Raw genomic sequence first — 20,107 nt, forward strand, 5'->3', positions numbered from 1 at the left:
AATTTTCACTGCGGTCATTCCATTGTACAGATGATGGTTGTCCATATTCGCATATTCTTGTAATTTTTTATCTTGTGCGCTTAGGAGAGTAGTTCTCTTGTTTTTCTAGTGCTGACATAACTTTTGTGTTTATTTTTGTAAGCTCATACTACGCATGTCGAGTGTTGTGCCGCAGCTCTTGGCGGGCGTCGCTGTTGTCCAAGAGCGGGGGCTGGGGCAGCTGCGAGCTGCGGCAGCCCGACCTGCAGCTGCAGCTGATCTTCCACTGCCCGGGCGCCCCTGAGTTGGGCCACTTCTGCTGCCTCATACAGCACGGCGGCCGCCTGCGACCCGCCCCCACAGGTCATCGCACTTCCACCCACAGTTCCTAGACATATCTTTTCCTGAGACTGATATTGTTGCCTCTGTTATAGCAGAAGAAAATAGCTTATATTTTAGATACGCTAGGCTCATACCTTATGCGTTTGTCTTGTTGTGGTCTGACTTTAAGTGATCGATATGCTGCGAGATGGCAAGCCTTCACTCGTTCCCACGTAATAGCAGTTACCTTCTTCTCAGGATTTCCTGGTCGCCGTCTTGTTTTCTCTTTATGTTGTGGTGTTATTATACAGTGCCACGTATATAACCGCGAACTCCATTTCCGATTGCAGAGAGGCCAGGGCTATACGAGAGCTTGCACATTTAAATAATCCACTACGAAGTCACAAATCACTATTTCCATAATTCTTATATATTCGAATAAGTTATTAGCTCTAGACAGCTGATAATTAACAAAGCTTTTCAGACAACATGTTCACACATGATACTTCAACGTAGCATCAAAACCATAAGTTAGTACTTAACTCCAGATAGCGCGACACATACTTTATATAACAACATTCATTTTCCTTTACTGCTTGACCATTGTCGTCAGGCCCCTTTCTTCTTTGGAATCCACAACTCCGGCAAAGCACGACTGCAAGCACGACTGCAAAGTGCAAGCGACCAGTCCAAATTACCCATCCGTCGTCGTTTTCTATGCTATGTCCACATTTTTCTTTCTAGTATCTGCACATAAATTCCAACAAACTCGGGCCTGACGACAATGGTCAAGCAGTAAAGGAAAATGAATGTTGTTATACACTCCTGGAAATGGAAAAAAGAACACATTGACACCGGTGTGTCAGACCCACCATACTTGCTCCGGACACTGCGAGAGGGCTGTACAAGCAATGGTCACACGCACGGCACAGCGGACACACCAGGAACCGCGGTGTTGGCCGTCGAATGGCGCTAGCTGCGCAGCATTTGTGCACCGCCGCCGTCAGTGTCAGCCAGTTTGCCGTGGCATACGGAGCTCCATCGCAGTCTTTAACACTGGTAGCATGCCGCGACAGCGTGGACGTGAACCGTATGTGCAGTTGACGGACTTTGAGCGAGGGCGTATAGTGGGCATGCGGGAGGCCGGGTGGACGTACCGCCGAATTGCTCAACACGTGGGGCGTGAGGTCTCCACAGTACATCGATGTTGTCGCCAGTGGTCGGCGGAAGGTGCACGTGCCCGTCGACCTGGGACCGGACCGCAGCGACGCACGGATGCACGCCAAGACCGTAGGATCCTACGCAGTGCCGTAGGGGACCGCACCGCCACTTCCCAGCAAATTAGGGACACTGTTGCTCCTGAGGTATCGGCGAGGACCATTCGCATCCGTCTCCATGAAGCTGGGCTACGGTCCCGCACACCTTTAGGCCGTCTTCCGCTCACGCCCCAACATCGTGCAGCCCGCCTCCAGTGGTGTCGCGACAGGCGTGAATGGAGGGACGAATGGAGACGTGTCGTCTTCAGCGATGAGAGTCGCTTCTGCCTTGGTGCCAATGATGGTCGTATGCGTGTTTGGCGCCGTGCAGGTGAGCGCCACAATCAGGACTGCATACGACCGAGGCACACAGGGCCAACACCCGGCATCATGGTGTGGGGAGCGATCTCCTACACTGGCCGTACACCACTGGTGATCGTCGAGGGGACACTGAATAGTGCACGGTACATCCAAACCGTCATCGAACCCATCGTTCTACCATTCCTAGACCGGCAAGGGAACTTGCTGTTCCAACAGGACAATGCACGTCCGCATGTATCCCGTGCCACCCAACGTGCTCTAGAAGGTGTAAGTCAACTACCCTGGCCAGCAAGATCTCCGGATCTGTCCCCCATTGAGCATGTTTGGGACTGGATGAAGCGTCGTCTCACGCGGTCTGCACGTCCAGCACGAACGCTGGTCCAACTGAGGCGCCAGGTGGAAATGGCATGGCAAGCCGTTCCACAGGACTACATCCAGCATCTCTACGATCGTCTCCATGGGAGAATAGCAGCCTGCATTGCTGCGAAAGGTGGATATACACTGTACTAGTGCCGACATTGTGCATGCTCTGTTGCCTGTGTCTATGTGCCTGTGGTTCTGTCAGTGTGATCATGTGATGTATCTGTCCCCAGGAATGTGTCAATAAAGTTCCCCCTTCCTGGGACAATGAATTCACGGTGTTCTTATTTCAATTTCCAGGAGTGTATAAAGTCTGTGCCATGCTATCTGGAGCTCTTTATTTTACTACTAATTAAAGTCATGTTTTTCACACGCACCTCTGTAATCGGAAAGCGATACGTGTTGCTATGCTTTATAACAACCTGTACCACTACAACCTACACAGACGGCGCGATAGGAGAGTGAGAGCGGTAGTGGTAGAGGCTCCGTTGTGAACAACCAGTGTGCAGTACGTGTTATGCAGTTCGGACAGCTGCATCCGTACCATAAACGCATGTCTCGCTTAACTGGTTAGTTACATCTAGCGAGTTGGCAAAGGATCGTATTTACAAGTGATACCACATACCCAATAATTCGACAAATATAGATGTTCAATGGAAAAAAAGAAAATCCCGCGATTGCGCCCTGAAGACTAACCGTTTGTCGACCGACCGCCCTGTGATCCTCATCATTCATCAGCGGATGCGGTATGGAGGTGCATGGGATCAGCACACTGCATGCCGGCTGTTGTCGACTTTTCGACCTCGGAGACACTACCTGTTACTCAAGTAACCCCTCAACTGGTATCACGAGGCTGAGTGTCCCCCCCAGTGCAGTCATCCAAGCAAGGAAAAATCCCTGGCAGTACCGAAAATCAAACCGGGCTCCCCCACATTAGGGTCTTTTCCGTTGACCACTCGCCCATCGAGACGGACCATGGACGTTGAAAGTCGATAATTTTACACTAGAGTGCCGAAGAAGAAACTCTCCCATAAAAGGACTTGACCACACCTGCCCAGGAGAAAATCACATAAAAAATAAGGTGTAAGAAGTGTAGTGTAGCAAACACCACTTGTTACAATACTGACAGTATAAAATAAAAAAAACATGTGTCACATCTGAATTCTGTGACAATCCGCTCTGAATTTGTTTGTTAACATTAAATATAAAATTTTCTTCTCCCTCTTCCACATCTTTCCTGAAGTAATGAAACCTTGGAAATTACTTGTTGCTATGTTACCACCTCCTCTTTTATTCTCTTTATTGTACGAGTACATAAATAATGGTTCCTACTAACCTCTCAAGTGCATTGTTTAATGAGATTCTTGCTTCCTCATTTATCTCTTCCGAAACAAATTTAATGGCACTGCACACATGCCTGATTTTGAAGAACTTTCCCTGGACATACGGTGCATGAAGACTGCAGTGCATACTATGCAGTAAAGAGATAGCAAAGAGAAAATGCGAAGTGTGCGGATGTGCAGGAGACTGTCAAGTGAAGCGGATGTACCTTCCGGTTATTGGGATGGACTGGCCAAGTGCTCATGACGAGAATGTGAGCACCACAGCCACGTAGTTTTGCACAAATTCTAAGCGGCGTTTACACAGGAAAAGAAGACGACTTAACATGACAGATTTCTTCGCATTTCATTTGCATTTTCCCTTAACATAGACTTAACTCTTAAAATATCCTGTTAATCGAAGTAAAACTCCGACGTGGTACTCATTACATTTTTAATAGGGTAGAATTCAACTAGAGAAAAGTGAGCTTTCACTATTCACCTCGGTTTTAGATATAAATGAGAAACTAGTCAGTTTAGGGTGTTAAGTTACACAATGCAACGTATCTATTCCTTCAGAACATTACTTCGCAGCCGAGCCATGCGGCAACCAGGCAGCAGCTAGGCAGGGTGCAAATCACAGCTAGAACAGAACTCTCGCAAAACTGTAACACCGGCGCAGAAACGCATTCTCGTCGTGCTATTCTGTTACTCTGAAGGGGCCGCCTCAGTTGACTGCTTCTTGCCGACCCGCACCCTTGTAACATTCCTCTTATTATCCCTTTGTTATATAGAACAGCGTTAGTCTTCGGACATCGCAGGTGCCGGAGAACATCTTCACAATCCGCTATGTGTGATTGTATACAGTACAAGAAAATTTTTGTCAGAGAAGGCAAACAAAGAAGCAGAAATCTCATTAAAAACTGTACATCATAAGGTTGCAGAAACCACTAGTTAGTACAGTTACTCAGTAAGGAGAATAAAGGAGGGGTAAAATGCAGCTACAAGTACGTCTTATGGCTTCACTAAATCGGAAAGATATGCAAGAAGGATAAGAAAAGCTTAATTTGCGCAATATTGCCGAACAGGTCGTCAGGGACCGTCAGACAATTTTCACGTGACACATTTAGTTATTTTGCATTGTCTGTGTTACAGTGAGCAATGTTGTCCATTTTGCTACACGGTTACCTCTTTTTCGTGAAATTCCCTTCTGGCAACTTTGTTTGATCATTTTTATGCAACGACACTATCTGAATAAAATTCCCAAACATCCCTGTGTAATGCGGAATTGACCACTAGATGTCACAAAATAGGTGGGGAATGTTGTATTGTGAGTAGAGAAGCACGAACAGCGGAATGAGTCGGTCAGGAGATGTCAGAGACTACCAGTGTAGAATAGTCACTGGATGTCACCTGAAAAATAAATTCACGAGGAAAATTTCGATCCTTCTAAAGCTGCCAAAGTCGACTGTTGTTGCAAAATGAAAACATGAAGGAGCGTACACAGCTAAATCAGAGCATGATGACCTCATGTACCGACGGACAGGTACTCTGGAACGTCGCGGAGGATGATTGTGCAGCCCGGGTTCCCGGGTTCGATTCCCGGCGGGGTCAGGGATTTTCTCTACCTCGTGATGGCTGGGTGTTGTGTGCTGTCCTTAGGTTAGTTAGGTTTAAGTAGTTCTAAGTTCTAGGGGACTGATGACCATAGATGTTAAGTCCCATAGTGCTCAGAGCCATTTGAACCATTTTCTTTTTTATGATTGTGCAAAATCGCATTAAATCAGTGGAAAGAATCACTCCAGCTAGAGCAATGACGACTGTGCGTAGGAAGTTAAGATTGGTTAAAATGGCTCTGAGCACTATGGGACTTAACATCTATGGTCATCAGTCCCCTAGAACTTAGAACTACTTAAACCTAACTAACCTAAGGACATCACAGAACGGGAGTTAAGAGGAACGGGGTAAAATGGTCGCCATTTCAGTAGTCAGTGCTAAACAATACCTGAGATGGTGTAAAGAGCGATGGCACTGGGCACTGGATAACTCGAAATGAGTAATTTTGAGTAATGAATCACGCTGTACCCTACGGTAATTCGATGGACGAGTTTGGGTTCGGCGAATGTCTGGAGACTGTAACCTGCCGTCATGTGTACAACAGTGAAGTACGGAGGAGGTGGAGTTAAGGTATGGGGATGTTTTTCATGGTTAGCCCGTGGTCTCCTTATTACGCTTAATAAAACCCAAAATGCGGAAGGATATGAACCAATTTTACGGTATTGTGTGCTGCATACAGAAGAGGAACAATTCGGAGACGATGATGGCGTGTATCAGCGTGATGGTGCACTCTGCCATAAAGCAGCAATTGTGAGGTAATGGTTTGTGGATAATAACGCTCCTGACTGTCCTGATCTGCCCAGAGAAGCGACATCGACACATGGAATACCTTTGGGATAAGCTGGGACTTGACTTCGCACCAGAGCCCAGCTTCCAACGTCACTACCTTCTCTGGTTTAGTGTCTTGAGGGTAAACGGGCAACCATTCCTCGACGATATACAGATACCTCACTAAAAAGTGCCCTCAGCGTATTTCAAGTTAAAGGAAAAGGTTACACACAGCTCTTATTAATCTCTACTAACAGGTATCCTGGTACTTTCGAGCCCGCATCTCGTGGTCGTGCGGTAGCGTTCTCGCTTCCCACGCCCGGGTTCCCGGGTTCGATTCCCGGCGGGGTCAGGGATTTTCTCTGCCTCGTGATGGCTGGGTGTTGTGTGCTGTCCTTAGGTTAGTTAAGTTTAAGTAGTTCTAAGTTCTAGGGGACTGATGACCGTAGCAGTTAAGTCCCATAGTGCTCAGAGCCATTTTGGTACTTTCGATAACATAATGTATATCTTTCTCAGTAACCTAGTGACTAAGTATTGTCGTATTTGTTAATTCATTGGTCATATTGACGTAATGCTAATATGACTGGAATCTGCAGCTTACAACTTTTCGAGATGTACATTTGCGCATAAGCTTCAGCTATCGAACTGCATCTCCCTTACCGCACAGCACTCATTCACAACAGAACCCCCACCAATACCATTGTATCTTCTCCTACCACACTGTCTTCACATTAAATCTTATGGGCCAAGTTATTTTTTATGCACACTAACAAGAGAGCTCTGCAGGTGCGAGCAGTATTTCCTTTCCAACGCAGCAGTCGTGATATGCTTATACAGGGTCGGGCACGGAAGACAGGCCCCGACTGCATGCCAATTACGTGAATTGTTGGCCGCCGCGAACACATGCGACAACAAATGGATAAACATGTTACAGTTTGATAATAATGAAATACTGACAATATATAACGTAGTCGCAACAGTTTCGAAACGGCACAGTAGATGACAATAGGCGGGCGAAAATAAGCAGTCTAGTACTCGGGGTAGGTTTTTCGTGTGCCATCCTGTACCTCCAAGTGTGTTGTACGTTACTGACTCCATTCTTGTACCCAAATATCACGCAAATGTGAAATGGTATAGGAAAGAAGTATTGAAATTTTACGTTCATTTTTATGTGTAGTTGCTTGCTATTGCCAACAATGAATAACTATCTGTTAATTTTTGCCGTTATTTTTCTGTAAGAGGCGAAAAAACAAAATATTCGTACTTTGATAGTTGTGGTCAAACATCTTGTTTCCAAACGACTGAGAGAAGCCTCAGAAAGCATCTGATTCGAAGGCATCCAAGAACAAATCGTGCATTGATGCTGCAAATGTGGGATAAGCATGTTACTATTGTGAAAAGTAGTTACGGATTGGGATTGCCAATCGAATAAAGTGGGACCAATGGGCTCCCGTCACTTAGTTCTCGAATCAGTTTCATATTTCTTCACTGGAATTATTTTACCGCTGACAGTCATGTCGTAGGCATATAATAGAATTATATGCGTTCGTCTACGTCGTTAAGGAATAATTTTCTCAAAACAGAGTCCTGTGTGAGTCGATTTCTTAAACCATGTATGTCGCTCACTTTCTTACGACATTGCAATACAGTGAAAGCTTCACTTTTATTTCACAACAGAAATTGAGTTTCTCAGTCTTCATATTTCTGCATGCAAATGTTAAATAGAATACACACTTTCAAATTTTGAGAGAAGTAGGGATAAAACACAGGGAGCGAAAAATTATCTACAACTTGAACGGAAACCAGACTGCAGTTATAAAAGATTTCAAGGGTATGAAGGAGAATCAGTAGTTGCGAAACAACTGAGGCTGGGCTGCAGCCTATCCTCGCTGTTATTCAGTCTGTACTTTGAGAAAGCAATCAAGCAAACCGAGAAGAAGTTTGGAAAAGGAAATTAAAGTTCAGGAAGAAGAAAAACTTTTAGGTTTGCCGATGTCAGAGACAGTTAACGACCTGGAATGGATAGTGTCTTGAAATGAGGTAGCAAGATGAAGAGCAACAAAAGTAAACCAAGGGAAATGGATTGTAGTCAAATTAAGTGAAGGATGATGAGGGAATTGGATTAGGAAATGAGTCACTAAAAGTTAGATGAGTTTTCTATTTGAGTAGCAAAAATAGAGAGGATTTAAGATGCATTCTGCCAATGGCAAGAAAAGCGTTTCTGAAGAAAAGAATTTCGTTAGCATCAAACATAAAATTAAGTGCTAGGAAGTCCTTTCTGAATTTACTGGTGTGGCATGTGTGGAAGTGAAATATAGACAATGAACACTTCAGACAAGAAGTGAAATGTAGCCCGGCAGCAGACCGTTGAAGATTAGGTGGGTCAATCGGATAGCTATAATCAAGAGATACTGAACTGAATTGAAGAAAAAAGAAAATTCTGGCATAATTTGAGTAAATGAAGAGATCGGTTGATAGGATATATCTTTAAGCATCAAGGAACCGTCAGTTTGGTATAATTGAGGGAAGTATGAGCGTGGAGGTGAGGACTGTAGACGGAGACCATAACTTGAGCATAGTAAGCCGGTTCAAATGGATGTAGCTTGCAGTATTTATGCAGAGGTTGCAAAGCGTCAAGGCAGAATGCTTCGCCTCTTTTCATTCTGGCGATACATTACTACACAAAATAACACATTCTTCTATGCAAATTACAGGCAGTTTTATAAGCAAACCAATTACATTGCAAATTAAATCCAGTCAGAATCAGGGAGACTGTGGAAATGCACATTCATTTTCAGTTGCAATTCAGTGGAACCTCGATTAACCGGACTAACTGTTGTCGTCAGTCTTTCGGATAATCATAAATCCGGACAACTGAATCAGTATTCTTAATATCGTTTACCGAAAAAGTACCTACACAACACTTCTCAGCTGACTTACGGCCAGTTTCTCCATTTTTTAATGAAACAATATGTTTATTTTATTTCTAAGCAATAACACCACTCTCTTATGCCTATCTAAGCACACACGCGACACGACGCAGCGATTGGCAACTGTCTAACTCAAACAATAATGAAACGCAGGGGGCAGAAGTCGCACGGGGCGCGGCTAGGTAGTGCCAGTACATGTCCGTGCACACACCCGTTTGAGCGCGGATGACAATCCGGATAATCGAGAATCCGTATACCTGAGGTCCGGATGATCGAGTCTCCACTGTACAATAGTAGTGACTGCGTAGGTGATTTCTTCCTTTTTTTCCATCTAGACACTTCTAGATATTTCATTACATGTACAGGGCATCGGCTAAATCGATTTCTCCGTGGTGTGCCAGCCGCAGAGCAGGAAGGGCAGGTACATAAGAACCATTCAAACCCCCAGTGGTTTGTGCCAGCCTCCGGTTCCGGACTCAGGGAAGGGGGAGAACGAATGCTAGGGATAGCTGCGGATTGTGCTCTGTCTGCTTCCAGGAGAGATTTTGTCAGCCAGGGGCACTCTGCAACATTTTTCTGCTAATAAGATTTGCAAAACTTTTCCCTGGTGGAAAGACGACTTGGTAAAGAACATAGCCAGTTTTTTGGTCATTGTTAAGACAAAACTTTCTGGGGGACATAGTGTTCTGGAAAGCTCTCTAAAAGACATGGGCAGCCCCTGGGAATGCTTCGGCCGCCCGTTCGGCATATAACCCCACATTTTTCCCTTTTCTTTATGTTCCCGCGCCATAAACCAGTAAGCAAAAGGCGCCAAATGTAAGACAGCTCGGTTGGCTGGAGTTTCGTGACGTAAAATTTTTAGACTTTCTGGAAGAGGGATTTCAGTACATTTGATTGGAAGAGCCGCATTTTTCCTATGGTGATCGGAGTACAGTGGCATTTGCTTGATTTTTTCATCGGTAGAACAAAACTGGTACTTTCTGATTGACAATTGATGCTTGAGACTCGGGAAATGTCCGCAGCTTTTAACTTCACTTCGGATTTTGCTCTGAGTAGAGTGACTTCAAGCTCTTCCTGCAGAGGGGACACTTCGGCCTCTGTCTCCAGCAGTCACTCTGCGTCTTACTGTCAGGTGAGACTTTTCGGGTTCCACATGGTGCTGGGATCATTTGTAGTCACGAGGCTGCATGCGGGGACTTCGCCAGTATACTCTTGGGTCGGCCCATCTTTTGGCGGTATACAAAAACGCCACACACACAGCCGCACTTAGCATGCCATCGGCACGTTCCGCAGCCAGCCCATGCGCATTCCGACGACGGAATGATTTGCGGGCAACACTATAATAATGGCGTGTGACGAGGGCCTCCCGTCGGGTAGACCGCTCGCCTGGTGCAAGTGTTTCGATTTGACGCCACTTCGACGACTTGGGCGTCGATGAGGATGAAAATGATGATGATTAGGACAACACAACACCCAGTCCCTAAGGGCAGAAAATCTCCGACCCAGTCGGGAATCGAACCCGGGCCCTTAGGCTTGACAGCCTGTCGCGCTGACCACCTTTTTTCTTTTTTTTTTTAATCTCATTTTGTTCTTTTTTGCTCCTTTCATCAGCTCGGTGCGGACGCCGCAAGACACCCGTTTCAGTTCGCTGTTGATCCATTAACTCAGTTACCATGCCGGCACCACTCAGCTACGAACAGCACTGGTGGTATAGGTCACGATGAATTTAATAACTGAAAATAATTTCAAAGCTAGTTTCTACCAGGCCGCTGAAATTGGCACAGTTGCACGACTTCACTTATATTCCAAGTACGAATGCAATTGCTGTTGTCGAGTCGCAGATTTCTGCCGGTTAAAATTTAATATGTTAGGGAACTGAACTTACCATCACGTGGTTTCCTTCCTGAACTTTGCCAACCATACGCCAGTTCAATTTTATCTTACTTTGTGATTGTCATTATTTTTTTGTTTCTGAAATAACTTTTACTGAATTATCTGGCAATGTTTGTAACGAAATTAACTTGTGCTGATAAACTTAGGAATTTATCGTATCCTTGAATTTCATCTCATATCCAGTCATACCAGTGCATAGCTAAGAAAACTGTATGATTACCCCAACCGTTGATCCACTGCTGGACCCAAAATTAGCGTTCATTAACTCCGTTGTGCACATTTTAATTAGGGTGGTTCTATGGGGCAGAAATCTCGATAGATAATTAACTAGCATCATTTCTCACCCTCTTTAATAGCGAGAGGAATTTTGCGAGATGAAGAGGCTTGCACAGATTAGGCCAGCGTGGATTGCTGTATCAAAATAGTCCTCGAAGTGATGACCACCACAACAACAACTTTTCCTTGAACTACACTCCTGGAAATTGAAATAAGAACACCGTGAATTTATTGTCCCAGGAAGGGGAAACTTTATTGACACAATCCTGGGGGCAGATACATCACATGATCACACTGACAGAACCACAGGCACATAGACACAGGCAACAGAGCATGCACAATGTCGGCACTAGTACAGTGTATATCCACCTTTCGCAGCAATGCAGGCTGCTATTCTCCCATGGAGACGATCGTAGAGATGCTGGATGTAGTCCTGTGGAACGGCTTGCCATGTCATTTCCACCTGGCGCCTCAGTTGGACCAGCGTTCGTGCTGGACGTGCAGACCGCGTGAGACGACGCTTCATCCAGTCCCAAACATGCTCAATGGGGGACAGATCCGGAGATCTTGCTGGCCAGGGTAGTTGACTTACACCTTCTAGAGCACGTTGGGTGGCACGCGATACATGCGGACGTGCATTGTCCTGTTGGAACAGCAAGTTCCCTTGCCGGTCTAGGAATGGTAGAACGATGGGTTCGATGACGGTTTGGATGTACCGTGCACTATTCAGTGTCCCCTCGACGATCACCAGTGGTGTACGGCCACTGTAGGAGATCGCTCCCCACACCATGATGCCGGGTGTTGGCCCTGTGTGCCTCGGTCGTATGCAGTCCTGATTGTGGCGCTCACCTGCACGGCGCCAAACACGCATACGACCATCATTGGCACCAAGGCAGAAGCGACTCTCATCGCTGAAGACGACACGTCTCCATTCGTCCCTCCATTCACGCCTGTCGCGACACCACTGGAGGCGGGCTGCACGATGTTGGAGCGTGAGCGGAAGACGGCCTAACGGTGTGCGGGACCGTAGCCCAGCTTCATGGAGACGGTTGCGAATGGTCCTCGCCGATACCCCAGGAGCAACAGTGTCCCTAATTTGCTGGGAAGTGGCGGTGCGGTCCCCTACGGCACTGCGTAGGATCCTACGGTCTTGGCGTGCATCCGTGCGTCGCTGCGGTCCGGTCCCAGGTCGACGGGCACGTGCACCTTCCGCCGACCACTGGCGACAACATCGATGTACTGTGGAGACCTCACGCCCCACGTGTTGAGCAATTCGGTGGTACGTCCACCCGGCCTCCCGCATGCCCACTATACGCCCTCGCTCAAAGTCCGTCAACTGCACATTCGGTTCACGTCCACGCTGTCGCGGCATGCTACCAGTGTTAAAGACTGCGATGGAGCTCCGTATGCCACGGCAAACTGGCTGACACTGACGGCGGCGGTGCACAAATGCTGCGCAGCTAGCGCCATTCGACGGCCAACACCGCGGTTCCTGGTGTGTCCGCTGTGCCGTGCGTGTGATCATTGCTTGTACAGCCCTCTCGCAGTGTCCGGAGCAAGTATGGTGGGTCTGACACACCGGTGTCAATGTGTTCTTTTTTCCATTTCCAGGAGTGTATTAAATGCAAATCACTTTAAGACCAAAAGCAATGCTCCAACCATTTTGTACCATAATATTATCATTGCACGTGCCTCGTTCGAAAGCTTCAGCTGCTTTCTTAACGCCTGTGTATGTAAATGATGCCAAGAGTAGCTTGACTAATGTGGAAGACATCTATGGCGTTGAAACTTCCTGCCAGATTAAAACAGTGTACCGTACCGAGACTCGAACTCGGGACCTTTGCCTATGTAGGAGACGAAGTACTGGCGGAAGTAAAATTGTGAGTACAGGTTGTCAGTCGTGCTTGGGTAGCTCAGTTGGTAGAGCACTTGCCCGCATAAGACACAGGTGCCGAGTTCGAGTCTCTTTCCAGCAGACAGTTTTAATCTGCTAGGGAGTTTCAAATCAGCGCACACTCCGCTGCAGAGTGAAAATTTCATTCTGATGTTTGACGTTGTTTTGTCTCGCTGCCGCAGATGCCTGCAAGTGGCTGAGCTCTGGCGGAGCCGACCATCTGCAGCAGCCACAGGACCGCGAGGGACGCGTCGTTCACACAGAGGAAGATGGGTGACAAGCCGCCTGCTATCATCGCTGATAATGTCTTTGATTGTTTTGATAGAAGTAATAAATTTTATACCGTGTTTGTCTTTTTACAAATTATGTCTACAGTTTATAAGCAGGCACCTCAACAGGTGCCTTTGTATTTAAGTGCTGTAGGAAATGAAAACGTAGTGTGGACTGGTGGGCTATAAGCAGAGGTTCAGCTACCGAACTAAAAATGAACTTCTCCTATCTGCATATTGGTACTGCTCTATCTAGATGTGTAAATTTTCAGTCTTAAGTGTATTCCTTTAGATTAAAGATGCGTGCAAGTAAGTTGAGCCCTCCTTGTATACTGCGTGTTACGAGTGGATCTCTGTAGGTGACCTTTTTATTTCATTCCCTACCCGGAAGGGGAAAGGGAGATACATGAAGAACTTTTGTCCCTTATATTAATTCAGTTTGATCTGGTTTCACACGTTCCATTGACGGATTTGCAGAGCAGAAGGTATAGATCTAGCATGCCAGATGAGGGGAGGAGAGGAGAAGAGTATGGATATCAAAGTAGTACTACGTAAATACAAAAACTGTTCAAATATTTTAGCCTGCTAGAATTCTTCTAAAATGATTGGTTTCAATGAATATGAAAGAGATACTGGGTCAAAATAATAATATTCCTCATTCTCTGATCGCTCACGCGGTGCTGCAATTACAACACGTCTCTCTCGTGGGCGGGATTGTGGTACCTCTAATAAACCTCCGTCTGTCTATAACTCTTAAGACATACAGCCACCACTTCAGTGATGCTACTATGCAAATAACAATAAAATGTGGCCCTGTGTAGAGAAATTGGAAGTGACATATTGTATTTCTTACTGAAAAACTTCTCATGTTATCTACCATATAAGTAAATTAATCAAAGGTCATACGGGGTCTTGTGAACTTGAATGATGGACAGAATTAAATACCATGTCAAATTTATTCATAAAACCATGAGTTAAACGGAATATGGGTCAACATAACACACTGATTATCTGATATTTTAGAATAAAGTGATCTGACGGGCAGTTGACAAAGGTAAACCAAGGGTGATGACTCGACTTCAATTGTAACGTTAAATGGATAAAACTGCGATTAATATAACAGTGACTGAGAACTGAACCTGGAAAACAACTACTACAATGTGCTTGAACCGGACCACAACATCTGCTGTCCTGGCGCGCGGTAAGGTAACAGAATTCACTCTGAAGTTTCGTAGTGCCACTGCTGCGAAATGCTCACCCTACACATGTAGAAAACTCGAAATGCACTACCCAGTGCACATCGGCATCGTGTCGGGATGGTGGATCTGCGCCACCTCCTATTGTTCGGGTATACTTTCACGCCCAGACCGAACCTCGTCGGCATTCCTCCGCGGTTCGCCACCGAAACCCTTGCTTCTCACACTATCTGCAAGGCAATGGAAAGCTCCGCATGGAGTTTCTGCAAACGAATCTAAAACCGCAAACTGAAAACTCAGAATCGCGCGCTTAGAGGCGCCACGTCACGGATTGCGCTGCTCCTCCCGCCGGAGGTTCGAGTCCTCCCTCGGGCATGGGTATATATGTTGTTCTTAGTATAAGTTAGTTTAAGCAGTGTGTAAGTCTAGGGACCGATAACCTCAGCACACATTTGGAGATTAGAAAACTCAGAAAACACTCCTGTATCAATTGCGCATCACTTCGCATACCATACAGCCTCTGGAGTTAATATGGGAAAAACTGTTCCTACAATCTCACCATATCGACAGGCGTCTGCTACGACGATTTCTGACGTCACGGACTGCGGTCCAATCAACAACTGTTATTTTGCACGTGCGGGAAACTAAACAGTCCTGTGCATTTACGTGCATTAAAAAAAAAAAAAAAAAAGCCATAGCCTTCTACGTCATTCTAGTGTGTCCAGCCACTACCAGTGCTTATGCGAAACGTTTTCACCGTTCAATCTGATACCGAAATTAAAGTAAGCGGAAAGAAATAGTACGGCCCCTGCTGCTCTCATATTTCTACGCAACTCGGGAACAGAAGGTATTGCTTTTCCTTCTGGCCACAGGGAGAATATGCCGCGGCCCCTGCTGCTGGCCTTCCACTTCCTGTGGCCAGTGATCCCCCACGGCTCCTGGCGCGTACTCTGCCGCGGCTTCTAGCGTGCAAAAGCGCCGACAGGGCTGCCCTTTACTTTCCCTATACCTGTGGCCTGCCGTCTTCTCAGAACTGGTACGATTAAGTCTCAACTACTGCAACTATGCCTACCTGACCAAACCAAGCTCTGAAACGTCCTGGCAGATTAAAACTGTGTGCCCGACCGAGACTCGAACTCGGGACCTTTGCCTTTCGCGGGCAAGTGCTCTACCATCTGAGCTACCGAAGCACGACTCACGCCTGGTACTCACAGCTTTACTTCTGCCAGTACCTCGTCTCCTACCTTCCAAACTTTACAGAAGCTCTCCTGCGAACCTTGCAGAACTAGCACTCCTGAAAGAAAGAATATTGCGGAGACATGGCTTAGCCACAGCCTGGGGGATGTTTCCAGAATGAGATTTTCACTCTGCAGCGGAGTGTGCGCTGATATGAAACTTCCTGGCAGTTTAAAACTGTGTGCCCGACCGAGACTCGAACTCGGGACCTTTGCCTTTCGCGGGCAAGTGCTCTACCATCTTTTTTTTTTTCGCTGATATGAAACTTCCTGGCAAATTAAAACTGTGTGTCCGACCGATACTCGCACTCGGGACCTTTGCAATTCGCGGGCAAGTGCTCTACCATCTTTTTTTTTCCGCGTAGCAACCCAACACCTTTTTTTTGTATGGCAGACGCTCTATCCATCTTTTTTTTTATTTTTTTAAGTGCTCTATCAATTTTCTTTTAAATGTCAGGCTTACCACCTTTGCTGGCATACATTTTGTTGTACTACCGCATAAATAGTGTCTACAATGTCCATATGTTGACACATAGTGCCTAATTAGGAAATTAAGTAATTAAGGAAATGAATAAAACTGAAAATGCCCAAATGAAAGACATGAAGGCATTGCGGATAGTACAAATGTAAAAGAAACATGCTGCTGTAGCAATGAAATGAAATTCGTGTCGGGGGCGACACCTGCTCACGACCCGACGTTCGATAGAACAAGAGAGCCATCCATCGACTTGTTCTCCAGACGTTGGTGTAAGACTGGGTCGTCTTCTCGAAATTAATTAAGGGTCCGTAAGTGTGATCGATGTCTATCTCGGCTTCTTCGTCTATCTCATCTCTCACCCGTCACACCCCATCTGGCCGGCGGGTCGGTAAATGTAAGTCGCAAGTAATTAGCGAAGTCTTGCCCATATTTCTTATGCTGTTGCAGCTTCATGTGTCCATCCAGGAGAAAATGCCAAAAATCAATTTTGTCCTTTTCCGATTCGTTATACACGTAGCCCACCACCATTCCCCGTACCCATGTCACTGCATTGGTTTTTTGGACCGGAAAATAAGATTCTTGAGGGAACAAAAGTGTGTCTGATGAAATTGTGTGAGGGGCGGAGCGTAACAGGAACGCCAATATCTGTTGTGCCAAGTGCCACACTGGAGCCGTCCCACTACATGCTAAACGATGTTCATCAGTGTCCACTGTTGCGAAGCCTAAACATAGTGGAGTGTCTGCCAAATGAATCGCGTGCCGCCGTTGATTCGTTGCGAACTTCCTATTTACCACCACATACCATGTTGAGCGTACCGACGTTGGGAGGTAAACGTTCCGTATAACGCGCCATATCTGTCGCCAGTTCTTGTCTGGGTACTTCTTTTCCAGGGTATTCCTGGGACACCGGCGCAGTAAGAGTTGGTATACATCTCGCGTCGTCGGTAGTCGTGTTGTTGGGAAGGAATCTCTGACATAGCTAAGCTCCAAAAAAAAAGACTTGAAATGTGACAGCTTCGGTGAAATATGGCCCACATTGACTGGGGGCAGCATTGAAGTGGGCGCTAGTACATCGGCCAACGCACCCGAGATATTGCGAAATTGACCGCGCCACTGTCGGAAAATCGTACTGACGAATAACGACCGTGCCTTTTCATATACGTTCACTAGACCAAGTCCACCCTCTCCAGGTGGTAGCGTAAGCGTTGTGTATTGGATCTTAAATAGGTGTTCCACACTCACGTAGGTTCCGAAAGTTACTTGTATCCATGATGCCATTGTGCGCGTTAAAGGCAGGACATGCGCTACGTGAGTGAGTCTCGGTGCTAGGTATACGTTAACATAGGTCACCCTCTGAATCATATCCAACGCTCATAATTTCTGTAACAGCACCATTGTCCGCATCAGCTTCAATATGCGTCGGTAGTTATCCGCTGCTGTCCGCTGCACATCCGTGTGGAACGTAATACCTAGGCATTTTATGGTCTTAACTATCATGAACGGGCCTTCCTCCCCCGGTTGTAATCCTCGACCGACATTCATGCAGCGTGATTTCTGTAGATTAAGCACGCTTCCTGCCGCCATCCCGTATCGCTGTATCCATGCCAACGCCGTACGTACGTCTTCGCCTGTCCGTGCCACCAGCATCACATCGTCAGCATAAGCGCGGCAATGAAAGGTCAGTTGTGGCCACGGCACTCCCTCCAACCGTCTTCGGAGACCATATAGGCAGGGTTCCAAAGCCATTGCATACAAAAATATCGAAAGGGGGCAACCTTGACGAACTGACCTTGAAATACCAATGTAGTCAGTGCCCCGTCCATTCACCGAGACCTTTGATCGCACGCCGTGTAACAGTCGCATGATCACTAGAATGAAGGCCTGTGGGATTCCCAATCTGCCCATCACCGCATGCAAAAAGGTATGATCCACTCCGTCGAACGCATGACCGAAGTCAATTGCGACGAGTGCCCCACGCACTCGGCATGCCGCTGCTAATGCGATGATATCTCGGTAGTCACCGAGCGCCGTATGTACGTTACTCTTACCGCCGAGGCAAGTTTGATCTATGAGGAGTCTATCAGAAATTGAAGACCGCAGGCGAGCCCCAAGGATGCGCGCGAAAATCTTATAGTCGCAGTTCAAGTGAGTGAGTGGTCTATAATCTCCTGGCCTTCTGCCACCGCATGGTTTGGGTATTGGGATGATGATACCCTCCGTGAATTCGGCAGGTATCTCAGTCTGCGGTAACAGGAGTTCGTTGTACATCTGAATCCAGGTCCGGCCCATGAGGTATGCAAAGGCGCGGTAAAATTCAATTGGGAAGCCGTCCTGTCCTGGGGACTTGTTCGGAGCCCCCCTGGCAATTGCATCTGTCAGCTCGTCCTCTGTTATCGCTGTGATTAAAGTCTCTGCATCCAGTGGTGGTCCTCTATCTGGCGTTTCCGAGATGACATCATGTAGTGTCTCGTGGTTCACTTGTACAGGTCCATATAACTGGCGGAAATAGTCAGTAAACACATGCGCAATATCACGCTGGTTCACAACTTGCTGGCCAGTTTCAGAGATTAGTTCCCTGATCAATGACCTGCGTCGTCGTTGGCGTTGACGTACTACATGGTGCATGGAGGGGGTTTCGGTAGCAACTGTGTCCGCCAATCTCGCCCGGACCATTATACCTTCCATTCTTAGTCTCGTCAGCTGTAATAACTTGGCTTTTATCCTGCGCATGGCCGTGTGCCTTTCCGGCGATGGTTGATGGGTCATCAGCTCCCTCAGGGCTGTAAAATAAAAATCAGCCGTCGTGCGGTTCCACTGCGATGTGTCCTGCCCGTATCGTATCAACGTTCTCCGTAACGTTGGTTTTGCGCATTTAATCCACCACTGGAGAACCGAGGTGTATGCTCGTTGTCGGCGAACGCAGGTCTCCCGTCACGTAAAAGTGCACAATTCATTTTCCAGTGACCCTTACTCCGCCATATTTTCTGACGCGTTAGTGAAATTGTACAGACGTACGCCATATGATCTGTAAAACCCGCTGGCCAGATTTCGGCATCCAGTATCGCCGTCCGTAGAGCTCGTGTCACATACACTCTATCAAGTCTACTCGCCGAATGTCCCGTTACAAACGTATAACCCGGTCTGTCGCCATGCTGCAGTTCCCAGGTATCCAGAAGCGCCATTTCGGTAATCAACGCACGCAGTTCCATGCATGGCACATAATGAGGTACTTGGTCCTTTTTGTCGACGACACAATTAAAGTCGCCGCCCACTATATAGTTATCATAGCGTCCAGCGAACAACGATGCTATCTCTTCGGTGTAAAAGGTCGCCCTTCCTCTGCGTTTTGTGGAGCCAGATGGCGCGTATAAATTGATGAAACGTACGCCGTCGACAGTAATCGCTATGCCACGTGCCGAAGGGAGGGACACGACGTCCTCCAGTCCTATTCCTTCCCTGGTGAGAATCGCCACACCGCATCCACTTTCATCGTGCACTGAATAATGTGCCTCGTAGTCGTAGAACTCTGGCGGCGACGTGAAACGCACTTCTTGTAGGAGTACAATATCCACGTCCGCAGCACGTAACATATCTTTCAGCATTTGAATTTTAAGCGGTGTCCGAATGCCATTAATGTTTATCGTGGCAATGCGGTACGCCTGGCGTGTGTTCATCAGTTGTAGGGCGGTGTCATTAAGCGTCTATCTGCACCCCCGGCGCTCCACACCACACTAAGTTGTTCAACATTTCCCGACCCCTCCCGGCCTCTGGCCAGGACTATCCTCAATCGTCGCGTTCGTATTTCCATTCTGTTCCCGTTGGTCCATTTCTTGCGCCCAGTCCCCCAGCATATTTCCGGAACTGGTCGAAGGATGGGAGGCAACGTCGTCACCGCTCTGATGTTGGACAGTTGTCATCTCCACTTCTGCCTTCCGGTCACCAGAAGGAGAGTTCAAGTGATCGTCGCTGTGTAATTCCTGCATCGTCATCTCGGT

This window comes from Schistocerca cancellata, chromosome 1, assembly GCF_023864275.1.
Source record: "Schistocerca cancellata isolate TAMUIC-IGC-003103 chromosome 1, iqSchCanc2.1, whole genome shotgun sequence".
NCBI classification, from domain to species: domain Eukaryota; kingdom Metazoa; phylum Arthropoda; class Insecta; order Orthoptera; family Acrididae; genus Schistocerca; species Schistocerca cancellata.